General features: G+C 49.2%; 1 long non-coding RNA gene across 1 annotated transcript; it reads left to right on the top strand.

Moving 5' to 3' along the window:
* The first annotated feature begins 18,427 nt into the window (after window positions 1-18,427).
* Window positions 18,428-19,646, top strand: LOC131419443 (uncharacterized). The gene is made up of 3 exons (XR_009223253.1): window positions 18,428-18,699; window positions 18,909-18,999; window positions 19,338-19,646. It is a non-coding gene; the product is annotated as an uncharacterized LOC131419443 (long non-coding RNA).
* The last annotated feature ends 1,184 nt before the right edge of the window (window positions 19,647-20,830 follow it).

The raw sequence follows: 20,830 nt of genomic DNA, 5'->3' as shown, positions 1-20,830 counted from the left end.
TTGTTCTTTGTCTTAGCAAGAAAGCTTTCAACCTTTCACTGTTCAATATGATGTTAGCCGTGGGTTTGTCATGTAAACCTTTTATTATGTTCAGGTATGTTCCTTCTGTAACCCTTTCTTGAGAGTTTTTATCATAAAGGGGCGTTGAATTTTGTCAAACTGCTTTTTCTGCATTGAGAGATTATTTTAGGATTTTTATCTTTCATTCTATCAATGCGGTGTATCACATTCATTGATTTGCATCATGTTGAACTTGATCATGTTGTTTGATCCTTTTTTTGAGTTTAGATAGTTTTGTTATAATGTGTCTTGGAGAAGAAAGTTTTAGTTTGAAATTTTAGGGTGACCGATCGGCATCAGGACCTTGGATGTCTACATCTCTCCCCATATTTGGGAAGCTGTCGGCTGCTACTTTTTTAAGTCAACTTTCTTTTCCTTTCTCCCTGTCTTCTCCTCTGGTACTTTAATAATGCTTATCTATTTCTTTTCAAGGTATCCCATAATTCACACTGCCTTTCCCCAATCCTATCTGTTCCTTTTTTTCTTTTTGCTCCTTTGACTGGATGATTTCAAATGACACATCTTCTAGTGCACTAATTATTTCTTGTACATGGTTGAATCTGATTTAGAAGCTCTCTATTGAAATCTTCAGTTCAGTCATTGTGTTCTTCAACTCTAGGATTTCTGTTTATTTTTCCTTAATGCTTTCTGTTTCTATGTTGAACTTCTCACTTGTTCATGCACTATTTCCTTATTTCATTTAGTAGTCTATCTGTGTTTCCTTAGAGTTTTATGAATTTCTCAAAGAGGGTTGTTCTGAAGTCTTTGTCACATAGTTCCTATATCTCCATTTCTTGGTCGGTCATTGGAGTTTTATTCTTTTTCTTTGGTGGTGTCATGGATCTTTGATTATTCATGATCCTTGTGGCCTTCCGTTGGTGTCTGCAAATTTGAGGAAGTAGGCACTTCTTCCACTCGTTACAGACTGGCTTTAGTAAACCAAAGCCTTCACATTCAGCCCATCTAGGGGTCCTGGGTGGACCCTCTGGTAGTGTCCAGGGGCAGGCTTGCTGCTGGAGTCCTTGAGCAGCCTGGTACTGGGGTGAGTGGAAAGCTTCGGTCCACAGTATTGTGTCTGGCCCTGGGCAAATCTGGGACCCTGAGTTCATGAATAGCCCCACTGGAGCCTGTTTTGGCAGGTCCTCATTGAGAGCCTGTGACCACAGGAGTCATCCAGGGCCATGAGAGTTGGCCAGTGCTGGGACGATCTGAGAGTCTCAGCTCACGAGAGCCTGCCAGGAGCCTGTGCCATGAGAGACAGTTTGTGCTGGTGTAGGACAGTAGTCTGTATTCCTGGGAACCTGGGGCCACAGGAGCTGCCTGAGATTGCAGGAGCCAGCAGGCGCTGGGTCAAGATAGAAGCCTGGGTTCATGGGAACCTGCAGGTGCCTGGTGCCATGGGAGCTGCCTGGGGCCGCCTGAGTCAGCAAGCACCTGGGTGGGCTGGGGGTTTGGTTCTGTAAAAGCCTGTCGGAAGCCTGGTTCCATGAGAGCTGTCTACGGCTGCTGGAACTGGCAGGTGGTGTGGTGAGCCATGGGCCTGTGTTCCTAGTAGCCCCCGGGGAGCCTGGAGCCATGGAATCTACCTGGGGTTGTTGGAGCCAGTAAATGCTAGAGGGACCTGGGGTCCTGGGTTTGTGAGAGCCCACTGGGTGCCCTGTTATGGAAGCTGCCTGTTGCTGTGGGTGCTGCCTGTGGCTGCCTGGAGTAGGCAGAAACTTGGGGGAGCCAGGGTCTGAATTCATCAGAGTCCACCAGGAGCCTGGTGCCAATGACACCACTTGTGGTCACAGGAGCCGCCTTGGGCTGCTGAAGATGGCAGCCCCTAGGCTGAGATGGGGGCCTGGGTTCCCAGGAGCCTGGTGGGAGCCTGGTGTCAGGGATGCTGCTTGGGGCCGCCAGAGCTGGCATGCTCCAGGGTGAGCCAGGGGCCTGGATTTGCAGAAGCCTGCAGGGAGCCAGCTAGGTCCACGGGAGTCAGCCTGGGGCTGGGGCAGGCTGGCTCAGGGGTCTGTGGTGAAGTCGGGCATTCACTTTACACTCCTCTCGTTGGGAGGTGTTTGATTACTGATTCAGTCTGCTTGCTTGTTACTGGTCTGTTCAAGATTTCTGTTTCTCCATGATTCAGCCTTCATAGGTTGTTTCTAGGAATTTATCTATTTAGTCTATGTTACCCAATTTGTGAGTGTACAGTAGTTCAGAATAGTCTCTTCTGGTCTTTTTCTTTCTGAAGCATCAGTTGTAATGCCTCCTCTTTCATTTCTGATTTACTTTATTTGAGTCATCTCTCTTTTTTTCCCTAGATATTGTGTCTAAGGGTTTGTCAATTTTATTTTTTCAAAAAATCAACTCTTACTTTTATTGATATTTCATACTGTCTTTCATTTTTTCCCACTCTCCTCTTGGTGACTTCCATCCTTCTGCTAACTTTGGGTTTCATTTTTTCTTTTTCTAATGCTGTGTGTTATAAGTCAGGTTGTTTCTTTGACATCCTTCGTCTCTTATAATGTACAAGTTTGTCACTACAAACTTTCCTCTTAGTACTACTTTTGCTGCATCCTATAAGATTTGGTGTTTTTATTTTTTCTTTTTGTATGTCTTGAGCTATTTTCTAATTTCCCTTTTGATTTCTTCTTTGATGTAGTGGCTGTTTAAGAGTTTGTTGTTGAACTTCCATGTATTATGAATATCCCAGTTTTCCATATGTTATTGACTTTTGGTTTCATGCCATTGTCTTTGGAAAAGATACGTGGTATGATTTCAGTCTTCTTAATTTAGTTAAGACTTGTTTTGTGACCTAACACGTGATCTGTTCTGGAAAATAATGTGTGACCTTGAGAAAAGACTGCATTTTGTTGCTGTTCAGTAAAATGTTCTGTGTATGTCTGATAAGTCCATTAATGTTTTCATATCTGCTGTTTCCTAATTTTCTATCTGGATATTCTATCCGTTGTTAAAAGTGAGGTACAGAAGACCCCTACTATTTGCAAGTTATATAACTGAGAATGCTCTAATATTGAGACTATATAAAGATTTCTTAGAACTCAATTATAAAAAACAAAGAAGTTTGAAATGAAACTTCATTCAAAGAAGTTTGAAATGAAACCATTTTCATTGGGTAACCAGTGAAAATGGGTAACCAGCTGCAATGGACATGTCTCCAGGAGAAACATAGATGGCCAATAAGCACTAGATAGATGTTCAGTATCATAAATTATTAGGAAAATGCAAATTCAAAGCATAGTGTAATACTATTTCACACTCAAAATGAAGGCTATACTCAACATAATGGAAAGTAACAAGTGTTAGTAAAGATATGGAGAATGGGAAACCCACATACATTACTGGTGGGAAAGTAAAATGATGCAGCCACTGCAGAAAACAGTTTGCCATTTTTTAAAATCTTAAACCTAGAATTACCATGGACCAGGAGAGTCACAAGGTAGGTATGTCCAAAAGACCATTGGAAACATATGTTCAAAGAAAAACTTTTCCATGGATATTCAAAGCAACATTACTCATAATGATCCAAAAGTGGAACAAACCCAAATTTCTATCCAGTTATGACTGCATAAACCAAATGTGCCCTATTCATAATATAGGACATTATGGAGCCATAAAAAGGAATAAGCTACTGCTACATGCTCGGCCATGGATGAACCTTGAAACGTGTGCTCACTGAAGTCGCCCACAAAGGCCACAGATAGCATGATGCCATTTGAATGAACTGTCCAGAATAGGCAAACCAATAGGGAGAGAAAACAGATGAGTTGTTTTCATGGGCTTGGGTTAGGAGAAAATAGTGTGAATGAGAATGGGTTTGTTTGGGGGTGTTGAAAATGTTCTGGAATTAGATAGTGGTGATAACCACACGACATAATCATTGTACTAAATGGCACTGAACTGTATACCTTAAATGCTTACAACAGTGTATTCTGTGTTAAGCAGATTCTCCATAAAATTTTTGAATTTTTTAAATTAATCAGGATGTTGATTAATTTTAATTTAGTTAATTTAAAGTTGGTTGGGATAGTTAATAAGGGTAATTAATAGAGTTATTAGGGGTAGGGTACATTGTAGCCAAGAGAGTAAATATCCGATGATGGCTATAGTAACAGATCCTATAATTGTACAAGCAACAGTCTAAAATCCAGTCTGTTTCCATTGTCCCCAACTTGAAGAGACCAGCCATGAAAATATGTCAGTGATCTCGGGGGCCTTGGGTATCTTTTAAAAGATTTAGGTAACATTACGCAATATTTTAACCTCTTGGGCCATCTGGTGGAGGTAGGTTTGAACTTGTGTGTTGATGTACATTCAGCAAGTGGTTCTAAGAAAGGCAAAAACCCCTCCTTCCTTGGTTGGTATAGACAGTCTAGGGCCAGGCCATTCTCTAAAACCATTTAGGCGAGAGACTCATGAGACTGTTCCACAAGGGCTAATATAGGGTCTTATGGAGTTGTTGTCGATGTTGGGTTAAGGTTTTCGATACTTCTTGGTTGCCTCAGTTACCTGATTTTGTGTGGGTAGGGCCACCGCACCTGCGCCCAGTCCAGTCAGTCAGTCCTAGTAGAAATCAACACCCACTCCTATAGGACTGACAGTGTCTCTATGGGTTGGTGGTAGCCAGTCAGGGCAAGAACCTCGGGGGACCTGCAACCTGAGGGAAGCAGACTGAGATAGAAACAATGATGTATTGCAGAATATAGCCTGGAGAAATCTGCTCAGAGGGCTGGGGAAGAGAGAGCCTCACTGGGTGAGAGCCTTGTGATATCAGCCTACAGTAAAACCCAAAAGTGGATGCTCCTGGTGTGAAATATTCATTACGGCCCTTGGAAGTAAAACCAGTAATTTGCACCCATTCACTAGTTACCTATGCTATATGATTTCAGGGCGTATAGTTAAAGTGTTTGTTGGCCAAGAGCTGTTTGGGCCTGGGCACAAAATCACCAAGGTGGCCTCGAAGGCTACCCCAAAATGACCCCTCAAGGAGCAGTTGGGGCAGAAAGTGGGTAGAGCATTTTGAAGGAAGCCTGGGGCAAAGATGTTGTTGTGCGATTGAGTTGGGTACAACTGAGTGTCTCCGCAGGGTAAGCCCTTCAGCTGGGGTACAATAGGTGATTGGAGGCCAAGTGACAGACCCTGCGACTCCTGATTCCCAGTGCACAGGCAGGCCTCTCAGCCCATTGGACATAAATGGTGGTGGTGTTTGTGAAGCATCTTGATGGCAGTGTGGAAAGTATAGGGGACGTGTGGTGGGAGACGTCATGATAGTGTCGGGAGGAGCTGTGTGTGAGATTACGGTGTTGAAGGGAAAGGACTGGAAGCAGGTGCAGTGGGTGTGTGACCAACAATGGTCAGTGAAGGGACAGCCGGGGTTTAACTGGGGAAAACAGGGACCAGCAGAAGTCATGTGTTTAAAACAAGACACCAGGCCCAAATGGAGCCGCTTAGGCTATGCCTCACATAAACAAGTCGAGACTTAATTAGACTTTTGGCCCTCCCAGGAATAGAATCTTAAACCAGTCAATCAGGAATCACCTGATGCACAGCAGGTAGCTCATCTTCCTGATAGAGCCCTGCCATCCTCTAAAGGAAGGTAACCTTGCAGTAACCAACCCGCTTTTTTATCTAGTGTAACTTCCTTGTTCTTGTTCCCTTCTGCCTATAAAATCCTTCATTTTGTAGAACTCCTTGGAGCTCCTTTCTCTCTGCTAGACTGGATGCTGCCTAATTCATGAACTGTTGAATAAAGCCAATAAGATGTTTAAAATTTACTCAATTTTATTTTGTTTTGTACCAGTTTGGTGGCAACAGTGGGATCCAAAGGAGACACCTGATGGCTTCAAGGATGAGAAACACAGTCATTGGTACCCTCAAAACCTTTGAGTTCTCCATCTTTTTCACTGTTTCTGAGGGCTGTGGGTAAGTTCCTCTTGGATCTGAGATCCACTCTGTTTGCCTTGAGCTCCTGATCTAACTGGCTTTCCAGTCCAGGGTCAGTGGGTCAGTCTAGACTGACAGGATGCTCTAAGAGAGCATCAGTCTTAGCACTTGGTTAGTCAGCAGTGCCAGGCAAAGGCTTAGCGGTTCAGCTTGAGCTGCCAGATGGTTCTGCCAGGAACCCGAGTCCCTGGCCCTTAGTTAGTCCACAGTCCCCATTTGGTGGGGTCTGCTGGTTGAGTCTGCAGTCTCCATGTGTTAGGGTCTATTGCTTCAGTCCGTGGTTCTTGCTAATGGAGAGGAGTGGAAGAAATGTGTGCTCCATGCACACCCAGTCTTTGAAAACTTCCCACGTGCATTTTACATGCATTTTGCCCTCCGTTGACTGTAGATGGGTTCTAAGGAAATGGTGAAGTCACAGTGAGGAGGAACTGTGGGTTTCTGCACGACTACCTCGAGGAGTGCCACCCCCTCAACCTGAACAGCCACCTGGCACTAGTAGAAATGAAAGACATCCCATCACCGTGGATAGGAAGACTCCTTATTGTGCCGGTGTCAACATTATCCAAAGAGATCAACAAACGCAGTGCAGTCCTTATCAAAATTCCAAGGGCGTTTTGTGCTGAAATAGAAAAAAACCCATCCTAAGATTCTTATGGAGTCTCAAATAAGCCCAGATACCAAAAATAATCTTGAAAGGAGATACTAAATTAGAGGACTGATTCTTCCTGATTGAAAACTTACTATAAATCTACAGTATCAAAACAGCATTGTCATGGCATAAAGACAGACATATTGACCAATGGAAACAGAATTGAGAGCCCAGAAATTAACCCTCACCCATGTGATCAAATGATGCTTGACAAGGGTGCCAAGATTATTCAATGAGGAAAAGTCTTTTCAACAAGTTGTGCTGGAAAAAGTGGATATCGACATGCAAAAGAATCAGCTTGGACATTTACCTAACACTGTATACAAAACTTGATTCCCAGTGAATCAAATACCTAAGTGTAAGAGCTAATGCTATAATACCCTTTGAAGAAAACATAAGGCAAAACTTGACAAGATAGGATTTGGTAATGATTTCATGGTTCTGACACCCAAGGAGCAGCCAATAAAATAGGAAAATACATATGCTGGACTTCATGGGTATTAAAAAGTTTTGTGCCTCAAAAGTCATTATCAACAGAGTAAAAGCACAGCCCACAGGATGGGCGACCATATTTGCAAACCATGTATCTGACAAAGGCTTAATATCCAGAATAGATAGAGAACTCCTAAATTCAACAACAAAAAACAAACAAATCAAAATTGAACAAAGTATATGAGTAGACATTTGCTCAAAGAAGATCTGCAAATAACCAATAAGCATATGAAAAGATGCTCATCATCAGTAATCATTAGGGAAATGCAAATCAGAAACACAGTGAGAGACCACCTCACATTCATTAGGATGGCATCTATCAAAAAAAAAAAAAAAGAAGAAGAAGAAAAAGAATAGAACCACTGTTGGCCAAGATGTGGAGAAGTTGGAACCCTTGTGTACTGTGGTGGGAATATATAGTTGCTGTAGAAATCAGTATAACAATTCCTAAAAAAAATTAAAAATATATAGGACCCAGCAATTCCTCTTCTGGGTGTATACCCCACCAAGGAGTTGAAAGCATGTTCTCAAAGACATATTTCAACACTCATGTTCATGGCATCATTATTCATAATAGCTAAAACATGGAAGCCACACAAGTATTGTAATCAAGGAAGGGCTTACAGCCCAATGCACCCCTTAGCCAAAAGGGATACGCGCTCTTGTAGAAGGGAAAAAAGCTTTATTATGAGGTTGGCCAGCAAGGAGACAAAGGTTAAATCTTTCTCCCCAATGGGCTGTTGAAAAGGGCTTTTCAAGGGCAAAGGAGCGGGTGCAGTAAGTTTGGGAGCAGTCCTAGGCATTTTGTGCAAGCACAGATTTTCATGTTCTGTCACACATCCCACGTTCAAAAGGCGGTGTCCTTAACATGATTGGCAGGGGAGTTCTTGGTCCCCCAGGTCATCCTCCAGTCACTTATGCAGTTGCAGTTTGAGTCTTGCAAGCCGTCTTGTTGTCTCATTGGCTCAAAGTAGTTGAAACTTGCTTAAGGAAGAGAAATGGAGTTTCTGAAAAGCAACTCACGGCCCAAGATTAGATCCTTAGTAAATATCATATGGGATATGGCTTAAGAAAGTAGTCTCCAGGGTACTGTTGAGAAAAATCTGGCTGGGGCCCCATTTTATTTTGGGCTTGGTTGTGGGCCTTGCTATGGTATCTGTCCAGGGATGTATGGATGAGCAAAATGTGCTATATACATACAATGGCATATTATTCATCCTTGAAAAATGAAGGAAATTCTAAGATACGGGACACCATGGATGAACCTTCAAGATATTACTCTAAATGAAATAAGCTAGTCACAAAAATACAACCTTGTGTGATTTCCCTTCTATGAGGTTCCTGAAATCACCAGATTCAGAGAGACAGAAAGTAGAATGGTGTTTGCCAGTGGGTGGGAGGAGGGGGAATGGGGAGTAATTCATGAATGGGTATAGAGTTTCAGTTTTGCAAGATGAGAAGTGTTCTGAAGATGGATCGTGGAGATGGTTGCACAGCAATATTAATGTCTTCAATACACTTAAAACATACTTAATGTATCTATGGGGCCTGATGACTTGTCCTGGCCGAGCACAAGCTTGTGCTGTTGCACATCTTACCCCGCACTGTACAGTTGGGAAACTGGCCTAGAAAGAAGCAGATACTGTCCCAGACCACAGGAGGTCGTCAGAGTCTTGAAGACTAGAGAGAGCTCCACCTTACTTGGCCAAAGCTCCACCCCTTCCCTCAGGTTTCCTTTGGCAATGAGAGGCGTTAAGATCCTAGAGGATTGCTGCCCACCCCTTTCCATATGGGGTCATTTTCCTCTCCTCATCATCACATGTGCACAGGAACACTCACTCACACTTGAATTCTCATATGGAGAACTCGGAGGTGCAGTCAAGAAAGAGCCGACACCGGGGAAGTGACAAGAGGCATGAGGGAGAGAGGTTGGAGGCAGCTCTCCCAAGGGGCAGTAGCATCCATTCTCCTAGATTCGTGAGCAGAGGCCCAGACATGGGAAGAGAAATCCCTAAGGTTCCTAGGTGTCTACCTGTTCCAGATCCATCCCTGGCCCAGCCTGGGGAGCACAGGACTGGGCTCCTGCAGTCCACCTCTGTGGTCACCCAGAACTGTGATGAGCCCATCCTCCCCTTGTGTAGGCATTGGGAACAGGAGAGAATACCTCAGTGAGGGTCCTCCTGTATAAAATGGAGTGCATCCAGCGAGTGACTCCAAGTGTTCCATGCACTCACAACATGTCTGTTGGACTAGGTTCTCTGTTGATGACCTACTGTGCTCTGAAACCCTGAGAAAATGATTTCCAGCCTCTGGAGATCCTTTAGAACTGAGGAGGTTAGGGGGCTTGGGTGGATGAGAACTGAGGATAAGGAAGAAGATGCCAGAGCACTGGACACCAAGTCCAGAGTCCAGGGAGAAGACTAATCCTTGTTGGACCCTTGCGGTCCTCATCTGGAGCTAGGGGGAACCATTGTCATGGCAGTAGTTAGGATGCATTAGGAGTGAAGAGGACACCTGGTGGGGAACAGCAAGAGGGGGGCACGGTAGGCTCCCGAGACTCCTCCCACTCCCTCGAAGCTGACAGGTCCTGCTGCTTTACCCCTGGGACCCTGGAGAGCCTCTGCCTTGAGGACACCTGAAGAAAGGTTGCTTTCTGTTTGGAGTTCCTGCCTGGGCAGCAGTGCTAGTGCTGGCCACGAGGGGACGGGCAGCCTCTTATGCCAGTGGTGGCCAGTAAGTTTTTGTTTTTATTTTTTTTCAGTTGTATTGAGATATGCTTGATATACAACACTAAGTTAACATTGCTGTGTGGTATATTTGAAACTTGCTAAGAGAGTAGATCCTAAAACTTCTCATCATCAGGAAACAATCTTTTATTTCTGTTTGGTGATTGATGTTAACTAAACTTATTTTGGTAACCATTACATAATATATATATATCAAGTCATTCTGCTGTAAACCTGGAATTTACTCGGTGTCCACTGAACTTTTCTTGAGTTCCTGGAGCAGCGAAGAGTCAACCAGAGGTCTTTCTGGCTGTCCCCCTGCCTCAGAAACAACTTGTACCTCCTATTACTAGTGTTCATCTCCAAAATGAAAGTTGGTCAAAAGTAGGGGGCGAGGTGCAAGATCTACCCATGTACTCATTCAGCAGCTGTGCCCTGAGCACTCATCCTGTGCCAGGTGCCCTGGTGGGCTGAAGTGAAGGATGAAAATAACTAAGTGGTCCCTGCCGGCCAGGAGCTCACAGTCTAGAGGGGAAATGGACAAAAGCAAAGACGAGAAAGAAAAGAGCAATTGCTGTAGAGAAACACATCAGGGGGCTGTGAGGGAGGGCTGGGCGTCACTGGGTAGGAGAGTCTGAAAGACCTCACTAGGGTGACAATTTCTGGGACCAGAATGACAAGAGGGAGCCTGCCCTGCACAAGTCTGGGAGCAGTGTGTCAGGGAAATAGCACCACTGGTCTTGAGCCTCACAGGCAGAAGTGAGTTTGGCCAGAGGAGGTTAGAAAGGTGGCCAGTGCAGCTGGAGGGAGGCTGGGAGGAGAGAACAGGAGCTGGGGTGGAAGGTAGGACCAGGGCCTGGTAGGTTGTGTTCATTACTTTTCCCTCTCTGAATTCATTGCCCCTAACCTTGCATTTCAAAACATCAAATGTTGACAATATCACAATTTTTGTGTATCAGCAATCAGGCGTGTTTTAGCTGGGTGCCTCTGCCTCAGTGAGATTAACAGATTGGGACTGTGGCCTCAACTGAGGCTGGACTGGGGGAGGACTGGCCCACAAGGTCACTCTCAGCCTTCAGGATTCATTTTGGATTGAGAGCCTGAGTTCCTTTCTGTCTGTTGGCCCAGGCACTCCCTTGCTTCTCTCCTCAATGTGCCTCCACATTGGACAGCCCCAATACACTGGTGTTTGATTCCTCACTTCCAGGGATTTGACAGAGTGAGAGAGAGAGAGATGGCACATGAGAGAGGGAGTAAGAGGAAGTGAGAGACATTTTTAGTTAAAATTTGGACAAGACATCCCATCACTTTGGCTCTTATTGTGTTCAGAAGCCAGTTACTAACCACTTTGTGGTTCCACGGGGATGTGTATAACATAGGTGGGGCTTACTGGGTACCACTGTGGAGGCTGCCCACCTCATAGGCCAAGATGAGACACTTGGGTCTCATTCTCCATAAAACGAAACAATTGAATGGTTTTATGCCACAGGATGGCAATATCTGAATTTCCATTAGTTGCAACACCCTCATGGTGCTGACCTGAAAATGAGGCCAAGTTGGAAGTGACTGACCCAATATCACATTCTTGGAGCCCAGGCCTGTTTTGAGTGGTATTCTGTACTACATCCCACCCCTCCTTGTTATTCTTCCATCTCTAAGATTGTGCCTTAGGTACATGTGACACCAGCCCACAGGGGTAATAGATATTATCTCATATACACCGGGTGATGTCCCTAGGAAGTAGATTCTAGCCTGATCCCCATGGTGCCGGTTTAGAGACTGGGGAGGACCTGAGAGGCACAGGGACTATCCCAGGATGAAGAACTAGTAAGGAAAAGGAGGTCTGTATTCATCTCTGTCTCCTCAAAGCTAGGTCCCTAGTTAGGTTTCCAGTGAGCTGTGGGTAGGGCTGTGTAGGCTCATTGTGTACAGTTCAGGAGATGACGTGGGGTCATAGACCTCAACAGATCTTAGAACTCAGGTAACCAGGCACCCACAGCCCCCCATCCAGCTCACTAGATTGGAGACAGTCAACAGGCAAAGATGTTTTGTTGTTGTTTCCCAACTTTTGGAGGATCTGGGCTCAAAAAATCCCAGAAAGAGAATCTTTTTGGTAGTTGGCGATGTTGGCTCAGCCCTCATTCTTGACGCCTCTGGGCGTCTGGCAGGAGACAGTGAAAGGTAACACGGGATAGCCCAGGAAAGGCTAGTGCAGGCCAAGGCACAGCTGTGATCCCACCTGATCAGCCCCACATCCCTTGGCCCTCTTTGTGTGTGTGTGTGTGTGCATGTGTCTGTGAGGAGGGGAGAAGGCAGGACATAAGGGGCGGGTCATTCCTGAGCAGGAGCTGGTTGTTAGGTGTTGGAAACCTGGTGAGTCTGTCATGTTCATACCCCAGGCCATGCCTGGCAGCATTAGAAGGTGAGCACCTCTAATCATATGTTACCAAGCACTAGAGGATTCATCTCCTTCCCTCCCTGACGACAGTTCTTTGCAGGGATGCCCCTCTGTGCATGAACTGAGGAGCAGACTTTCTCTTGGGCGTTGGCCCCAGTGGCAGTGTGCATGCAGCCCATGATTCCTTCTGGCCCAGCTCCCAGGCAGTCTTTGCAGAACTCCACGCAGGAGGTTGTCGAGTAGCTGCCCAATGGTTTCAACTCCACCAACTCACTAGACAAGGGGCAGGTACATGAGGCCACCCACACTTTCCAGTACTGCTCTGAGATGAGAGCAAGAGCAGAGGGTCTCCACACTCAGAAACTTGAGATGACGGGGTTGGACTAGAAGTAGGGCGGAACCAGACTGGGGCTGTCCCTTTTTCAAGCTAAAGGGGATGCACATGAATTGTCACCTTGCCTGGTTAGGAGATGAGCTGCCGTGACCCTCTTACCCTTGTCCGGTGTGAGCTTCTAGAGGCCACTGAGGCAAAGCCAGAGGGTAAGGGGGACTGCAGGCTGGGTATTCCTGGAAGGGAGGAGGATCTTTCCTGTGTTTAGAAGGACACATGGAAAGTCAGGTATGTGGGTGAACCTTTCTCTTTATCCCGCTCCAGCGCCAGCTACGGAGCTCCAGCCAGCGGCAGAAGCAGAGCAGTGGGCAGTGGTGGAGGTAGAGCTGAATCCAGCTCCATTGACACCACCCCCTCTAGCACTGGAGCCAGTGTCCCCTCCATCAGCAGTGTTGGAGCTGGAGCAAGGGCCAACATGGGCTCCAGCAGGAGTGGGAGCGGCTGAGCTGGAGTCACCTGGACCATCATTTCTAGTGAGAAGTCCATCTCCACCTGTGGCTCTTAAGGAGCATGAGAAACTTAATCTCACGGCCTTCCCTCCTAAGCTGGTGGTGGAGCAGTTGACCGTGATGGATGCGGTGAGCAGCTAGGCTTTCAGGGCAGAGTGGGGCAGGCCTTCCCTCTGCCATCGTTGCCCCAGACCTGATCCAGACTCCTATGATCTGGGCCCAAATCCAGGCTCCACTCTTTACCAACCATAAGACCTGGGCAACTTTCTGAACACCCAAGCCTTTGCTGTCCACCTGCAGACCGTGGAGGTGGACATTAAGAGGACCTGCTGCACAGAGTGACTGTGCCAACTCCATGAGGTAGAAGAGACGGAAAGCTGGGTGGGCCCTGGCTCATCTGTGCAGGGAGGGGCTCACTGTGTACAGCCCGGTCCCTGGTGGCCCAACCATCTGCTCAGGAGGCTCAACAGCCTCAGGATTTATTAGACATCTGATGTGTATTTCACTACAAGGAAGACAGACAAGGCCTGTGGTTGTAGCTGCCACGTGGGGATGTGCATCAGAATGTGGAGTGGGACCAGAGGGGGGATCAGGGTATTGGAAGATGCCCCCTTGGGATGAGCCAAGTTGAGCCACCGTCTGGAGCTTGGAGTTAGCCAGGACGGGCTGGGTCAAAAGCACCTCTCCCTTCCCTGCCAGTATTGGGTCCTGGGTCCTCCTGTGCTGGGTGTCCTCGGGGGACAGAGAAGAAAAGCCAGGGACTGTCACAAGGCTCAGGCCACATCCTGAGCTTTCTGAGCTCCAGCTCTAAACTGTGACTCCTGTGTGGGACTTTGGGGGCTGTGGACACAGACCTGGGTTGTGGCAGGGCTGGGTGACACTCCCCCTGTTCTCCAGGACCTCTTCCGGAAGATGATGCCCTCTCCGTGCCTGGGCTCCACCTGGGGCAAGAGGAGCAAGCCCGAAATGAACACCAGACACCCACCGTCCAGGCCACCATCGACCATGTCAGAAGGGTGGCCAGCTTCGCCATCACCCCCTGCCTCGGGGACCCGAGCATGACAGCCCAGGACAGGGCGAGGGTGGTGGAGCACTGGATCCAGGTGGCCCAGGTGTGCTGTGGGAGGCCCAGTGGAGTCCCTCTCTGAAGCCATGGGAACTGCCTCTCCACCTTTATCAGCTCACAGGATTGCAGTGTGTGATCTAAGCCACTGCACAGTCCCTAGGCCCTTCCTGCTAGGGGCCTGCTGACTTTGACTCCAGGTCCCAGTGAGAGGATGCTCACTTCCTACCTGGCTCCTTCCCTGGGTTGAGCTAAAATCCTGCTCCCTGTGAGTGTTACTCTTTGGGTCCTAAATGTGCCCTTCTGGGAGTCCCTGAGCATCTGTCTCTCTCCAGGAGGGGAGATTTAAATAGAAGGGGACTGAAGCTAGAGCAAGCTGGGCTACAGTGCCCCACCTCACAGCTCATTCTCTTCCCTTCCCCAGGAGTGCGAGATCCTGAAGAACTTCTCCTCGCCCCGCACTGTCATCTCTGCTCTGCAGGAAACCTCCACAAGCCACCTGAAGAACACACGGGGGAAGTTTCCTGGTGAGTAGGCCTCTCTCCATAGGAGGACCAGGGTGGATGGGGGATCTCCTGTGTGTCTGCCATTGGCCCCTCAGTCAGCTGGGAACTCCTGGGAGGCAGCCAATGCTGGGGACAGGGCCTGGGCCTCGGTAGGGGGTCTCTAAGCCTCCCGGGTCCTTAGTCACCAGTTCTGCTTCAGGACTTGGCTTCCCTGAGTGTCGGGTACTCAGTTGAGCCAAATTGGAGATTTTCAAGTGTTTATAGCAACAGAACTCTATGCCCAGTTGAAACTCAAAGCAGTCAAAACAGAGCTGCTCTGAGGAGCTGGGGAGTGGAGACCTCAGTGACCAACAGGAGAGCCCCCTCCCAGTACCACGAGACCTTAGCGCTCAGAGGAGCCCAGTGAGAGCACTCCTCCAGGCAGTTTGAATCTCTCGGGTTTGCGAAGAAAAGGGATTTGCATTCAGACCCCTCACATTATTCCTATGTTTATCCTTCGTTCTTTCCCCTCCCCTGAGAGAGAGCCCTGAATATCTTAAGGAACTCAATAGTCAAGACAAGTCCTTGAGCAGAGACCTGATGATCAAGGTAGAGTGGAGGCTGGGGGTCTGGAAAGAGAGGAGGGGTGTGGAGGAGGGGCACTGGGCAGGCTGTGGTTTTGATAGTTTCTCACTTGAACTTTCTCTGAAACATTCCCATCTATTTCATCCAGATTAACAAGCAGAGGGATCTGTTCTGCCCATGGGAAGGTGGGGTGCCGTTTGTGGGCAGGAGGCCCTGGTCATGAGACACAATGGTGTTGGCTGGGCTGTTCCAGGAGGAGTTGCCGAGCTGGCGCCATCAACAGGTCTCTGGCTTCCATGTATGTCGATCCTGCAGGAAGTAGCTTCTTCCAGGCTGTTGGGTGGTTGGTGTGGGTTTAGCCCTCAGCCTAAAACTATCCTCAGGAAGCCAGGACCCCGCTGCTCCTTCTGTCTTCACCACATCTCCAAGAGGCTGCAGCCTGCTTGCCCCAGGGATGTGCATGGCAGAGATTCCCATGGCCCAGGTGCACAAACAGGCTGCTCATCCTTAGGTGGCAGATGTGTGTGCATTCTGGGACTCCCCCCTGGACCCCTAGAGCAGTCACTTGAGTGAACCACAGGAGTCTCACCTGAGTGCCTGGTTGGCAATGACATACGCCCCCGGTGGCTTATGAGAAGCGTCTAGGCAACTGATGGATTCTTAGTGGACCCTGCTGAAAGGAAGTTAAGAGCCTCATGTAAACAGGGAATCAAAATGTCCTGTCATCCCCTTCCCTGTTGATCAGAGGTGGCACCTTGGGGGTCCAGTTCCTGTGTGGATAAAGAAAGAGTTCAGGGGCCTGCCCCTTGGCGCAAGCGGTTAAGTGCGCGCGCTCTGCTGCAGCGGCTGAGGGTTCACCGGTTCGGGTCCCAGGCGAGCACCGACGCACCGCTTGTTGACCTATGATGTGGCAGCGTCCCATATAAAGTGGAGGAAGATGGGCATGGATGTTAGCCCTGGGCCAGTCTTCCTCAGCAAAAAAAGAGGAGGATTGGCAGATGTTAGCACAAGGCTGATCTCCTCACAAAAAAAAAAAAAAAAGTATTCAGTGCAGGGGAATGTCCTGAGGCGTTCCTTGGGGAGGAGAAGGCTTTGGCTTGGCCTATGGCCCAGCCTGGGGCCCAGACACTCCACGGGACTGGGCCAGGCAAGAACCACTCAACCAGACTCCCAAGACACCCCATCCTCTCCATCCATGACTCGGCCCAGGACCAAGCTTTGAGAGCTCAGCGGACAGGACTGTTTTCAGTGGTGGGGCTGGGGGTTAGGCGAGGATGTTGGAACAGGGCCTCTGGCTGAGAGGGGCAAGTGGCCTCTCCTCTGTGGGCCCCTGAGCACCTCTCTGCCCATGTTTGGGCCTTTGTCTCCTCATCAGGGAAATGGAGGGATGGTGATTGCGTTGTGCAGGTCTCACAGGGTAGTGTTGAGGTAAGAGGGAGGAAAGGAATGTGGGAGCTTTCTGCCTGCTCCACCTGGAGGGGTGAGGGCCAGAACAAGGATGACAGTCTTGTGACAGTGAGTCCTCATGAGAACCTGTGTGGTAGCTGGAGTTGTCACACTTTCCAGATGAGGAAACAGGCTCAAGGAGGCCAGGCCATGAGCCCAAGCTCACACCCAGAGTGAGAGTTGGAACTGGGCTTGTTCTGGAATCACAAGACCTTGGAGGATGGACTGACATTGATACCAGTTGACTCAAGTCAGATGTCCAGTGTTGGAGGCCAGTGGTGCTGGAGAGAAATGGGGTGAGGGGAGTATCGCCTCGCTGACACTGTCCTCGACCCTGACAGGAGGGGCCCTTCACGTTTGCCCCCCCAGAGTGCAACCCCCGGAGAGGGCAGGAGAAGCAGCAGCAGCAGCAGGTGAATGTGCCTGTGGGGGAGGGGCTCTGCGCTCCCAGCTGGAGGCCCCAAATCAAGAGAGGAGGGCCCTTTCTCTTGGTGCCACAGTGCCCAAATCCCCCAGTAGAAGTGACCAAGAGGAGGGCCTGGAAGAGCTGGTGCAGGATAGGTTGTTTTGGGGAGGGCCAGGGAAGGCACACCATGTGATTTGCCAGGAGCTGGCCCTAGGAGGTGAGGAGGAGGAGTGTGGTGTTCTTGGGGTGTGAAGGGAGGAAGAATTGAGGGGAGGCTGCTGAGGATCCTAGGCTGCTCCTCGTGGGAACCCTGTGGTGGGCCAGGAGGCTGAGGGTGGGGACTTTTCAGGAGAGGGTCTACATGGGGTCTACTTGAGAGCAAGGGCTCATCCCACCTGCACCCCGATGTCACAGGGTGTCTTCCCCTATCTTGGCAATCTGCTCAGTGACCTGCTGATGCTGCACCTGGCGATGGGTGACTATCTCGAGGTGGGTGAACCTGAGGACTAGGCAGGAAGGACCAGGATTCTGAGCCTTGGGATGCGGGAGCCCCCAAACTGAGCTCTGAGTTCTCAGCACTTGGTACATCTCCTCTCATGAGAGCCTTGCAGCTGCCTCTGGGAGCTGGGGCATCAGGCTCATCTTAGGGATGAGTGAAAAGAGGCTCTGCCAGAGACACCCATTCCAGTTCCCCAGGCTGGGGAAACTCAGAGCTGCCTGATGGCACAGCTGCGTGAGGTTTTATCTGAGCTGGACTCAGCCTCTAACTCCTATGCTGTCCATGAAGGGAGAGAGAAGTTGGGCTCCCCCAAGTCAGGCAGCACATATGTGGCTGAGCAGTCCCCTCTGCCTGAGGCCTCAGCCTCCAAGTCTGTCATCAGAGAGAGTTGTGCTGCCAGGTACCTCAGTCTCACCCCCATGTCCTCCTCCTCTGGAGCCCAGAGCCCGGCCTAGGTCCAAGTCCTCTTTTCTCTGCGTGCCCGGCCCCCTCTGGGGACCTGGCAGTAGTGCAACATGAGAAGAGGTGGGCATAGGGGCTAGTCAGGCTAGGGGGCTCTGTCTGATGGACTTTGGCTGTCTACCTTCCAGGGGAATGAGATCAACCTTGAGAAGAGGACTGAGGAGCAGCTGTGGCACTCCCTGCAGGGGAGGGGAAAGAGGTGGAAATCAGAGACCTTCTGGGCAGAACAGTCCCTGGTTTCACCCCCTGTATCTTACATTGAGTGGAAGAGTTTGATAACAGAGGAGTGGGAGATCCATCCAATTGTCGGGTGGGTTGAGGGAAGGATGGCATCAAGGATATCTTCCTGGAGGAGGGGCTGATTATTCCCATTCTGATAACTGGTAGAGCCTGGATGGAACTGGAGGGAAGGATGGTTTCCAGGACTGGTCCCCTGCCCCACTCCTCACCTCCAACAAGGCCCCTGCAGCATCCCCCACCCAGGCCCTGTCTGCATCCTCTCCTTCCCTCTGGTCCCAGGAATACCGAGTCATGAGGAAGATCCTGCTGCTCCAGGAGGCTGCCAAGAATTACAACCTAGAACCCGAGGGAGCGATTTGCGGCCTGGTTCCAAGACATGGAGTTGCTCAACGAGAATGAGAGGTGAGGCTGGGCAGGAGTTGGGTGAGGGCAGGGGTGGACTCTCCCTGTTGGCCAGTCCAGAGAGCCTGTCTCCATGGTCCCCCACTCATCCCCCGGCCTTATTACATGGCGACCTCTGGGACACCCAGACTCCAGCTGCTGGGCAGGCAGTAGGGGGACACCTGAGGTGTGGTTCCTGGTAGGCTCACAGGTGCCTCTCTGTCCTGTAGCTACAACCTGTCCTGCCAGCCAGAGCCCTAGACCTATTTGGCCTGCAAAATACACAAGGCCAAGAAGAACAGGCCATCATCAAGGTCTGGGGTGAGTGACTGTCTGGGCCGGGGTGACTGACTCCTGGGGGTTCAGTAAGTCTTCGGGCTAAGCGTGGCCTTGGGGAGTCGGATAGCTGGCACTGGGATCCCAGCTCCACTATTGACCAGTCCTGCGACTGGGGTGACTCTCTTCAGCTTCCTGAGACTCCGTTTCCCTCTCTGTGAAATAGTTGATACTAAATGATCGCTCACGTGGCAGGGACGAATGGGGTACTGGTGGCTGACAGCACTGAGCACAGGGTCTGAAGCACCCAGTGCAGTGGGGACAGGGTGGGGGGCCATGATTCAGAGGGAGGCCGCAGAAGATAACCCGACTCTTCTACTCAGCCCCCAGGCCCCAACGCCGAACCCCGTACCAGTGGCCGATCACAGTCCCATCCTCAGCAGCGGGGACACTGTTGGGATGCTTGCGATGCACCGGGTCAGCTCCTCCCACTTGATGGGAAGGGGAGCATTGTAAGCTGATTCCTGGGGTCCCCTGAAGCCCAAGAGAGAAGGGACGACCCCATCCCAGCTCCCTGACATCTCTACCTCAGCACCTACTCACCCATTGGGGAGGGTCAGTGGTTATTTGTTGTAAATAATAAATGACATATTTGAATATTATATTAAAGTCCTGTTCCCTTTACAGCTTGGGAGTTGTCGTGTGGTTCTGTCGCTTTCTGTAGGCATGTGAGTGAGACACAGAATCTCACATTTCTCCTTGAATCGAGAACTCTTCTGAGTCATCAACTTATTGTATGTTGGAGAAGGGAGAAAGGCCAGCCCCTTTTTTTGGCTAGTGACGTCACTCCCAATTCCCCCTAACTCCGAGGACAAGTTCATTTCAGTATCATTCAGCTGCTCCAGGGGCGGACACGGCCCCCCGCCCATTCTCTTGGGATTTAAAGGTTGATGGTACTTTCACAGGCAAAGCAACAACCACTGAAATGTGGGTGTCTTTAAAACAGCACTACCCAGGACCAGGTCATGCCATAGGCAGGGGGTGCCTTTCTACATTCTGGAGGAAGAGGGAATGTTTTCTGCTTCTCTTGTTGAGGTTTCTTTTGACCAAATTTTAGGAACTTGTAGTTTTCTAGTTCAATCTCTGGAATTGCATCAGCTCTAAGTGGGGAAAACAATGTAAAAAGATTAAAACATGCACATGGAGAGGACAAGGCCCAAAAAGGTGATGTGCAAATGGACTAAAGGCAGACAGGACTTTCCCTCCTGAGACCCCTCTAGTGCCTCCATGTTCACTACTGACCTAGAATTGAATCTTGCTGGGATCCTTGTCCAGGACTCTGAATTCTGTTTCCTGCTTGTTTTGTATCCAATGGGAAAGATTTGTGATGCAGCTTTAAGGCTACCACTGGGCCTCATTCCATAAACACGACCGCTCTCTGTGAACCAGGATTTCCAGCACACCTGCCTTCCTTATGCCATTCACTTTAGGGCAGAAATTCCCTAGAAGGCTCCTCCCTGGCTTGGCCTGATGGATCCCAGGTAAGCTCTACTTTACCAGGATAAGGGACCATAATCCTGACCAGTGAGTGACCCCACACTGTCCCTTGCTGTCCAAGATGACTTCTGAGGCCGTGTCATTCTGAGGTCCATGGTCTTGGACAGTCCTCCAGTTTACACACTCAGTGTTGATGTTGCCAACTTGTCCAAATGGGGCAATGGGGCCCGAGCCATTAAAGTGTGTCACCCTTGGGTGGTTGTGTTTTTTTCCCCAGTCTTGTGCTGTGGTTACATTACAACCACCTGATGGGGTGTGAACCCTGTTTGGAGCTTTGAAAGATGAGGCATGACAGGGTGTGGGGTGGTCCAGCAGGAAT

This window comes from Diceros bicornis, chromosome 21, assembly GCF_020826845.1.
Source record: "Diceros bicornis minor isolate mBicDic1 chromosome 21, mDicBic1.mat.cur, whole genome shotgun sequence".
NCBI classification, from domain to species: domain Eukaryota; kingdom Metazoa; phylum Chordata; class Mammalia; order Perissodactyla; family Rhinocerotidae; genus Diceros; species Diceros bicornis.
The sequence above is the reverse complement of the archived record's forward strand: the minus strand, read 5'-3'. Positions and strand labels throughout refer to the sequence as shown.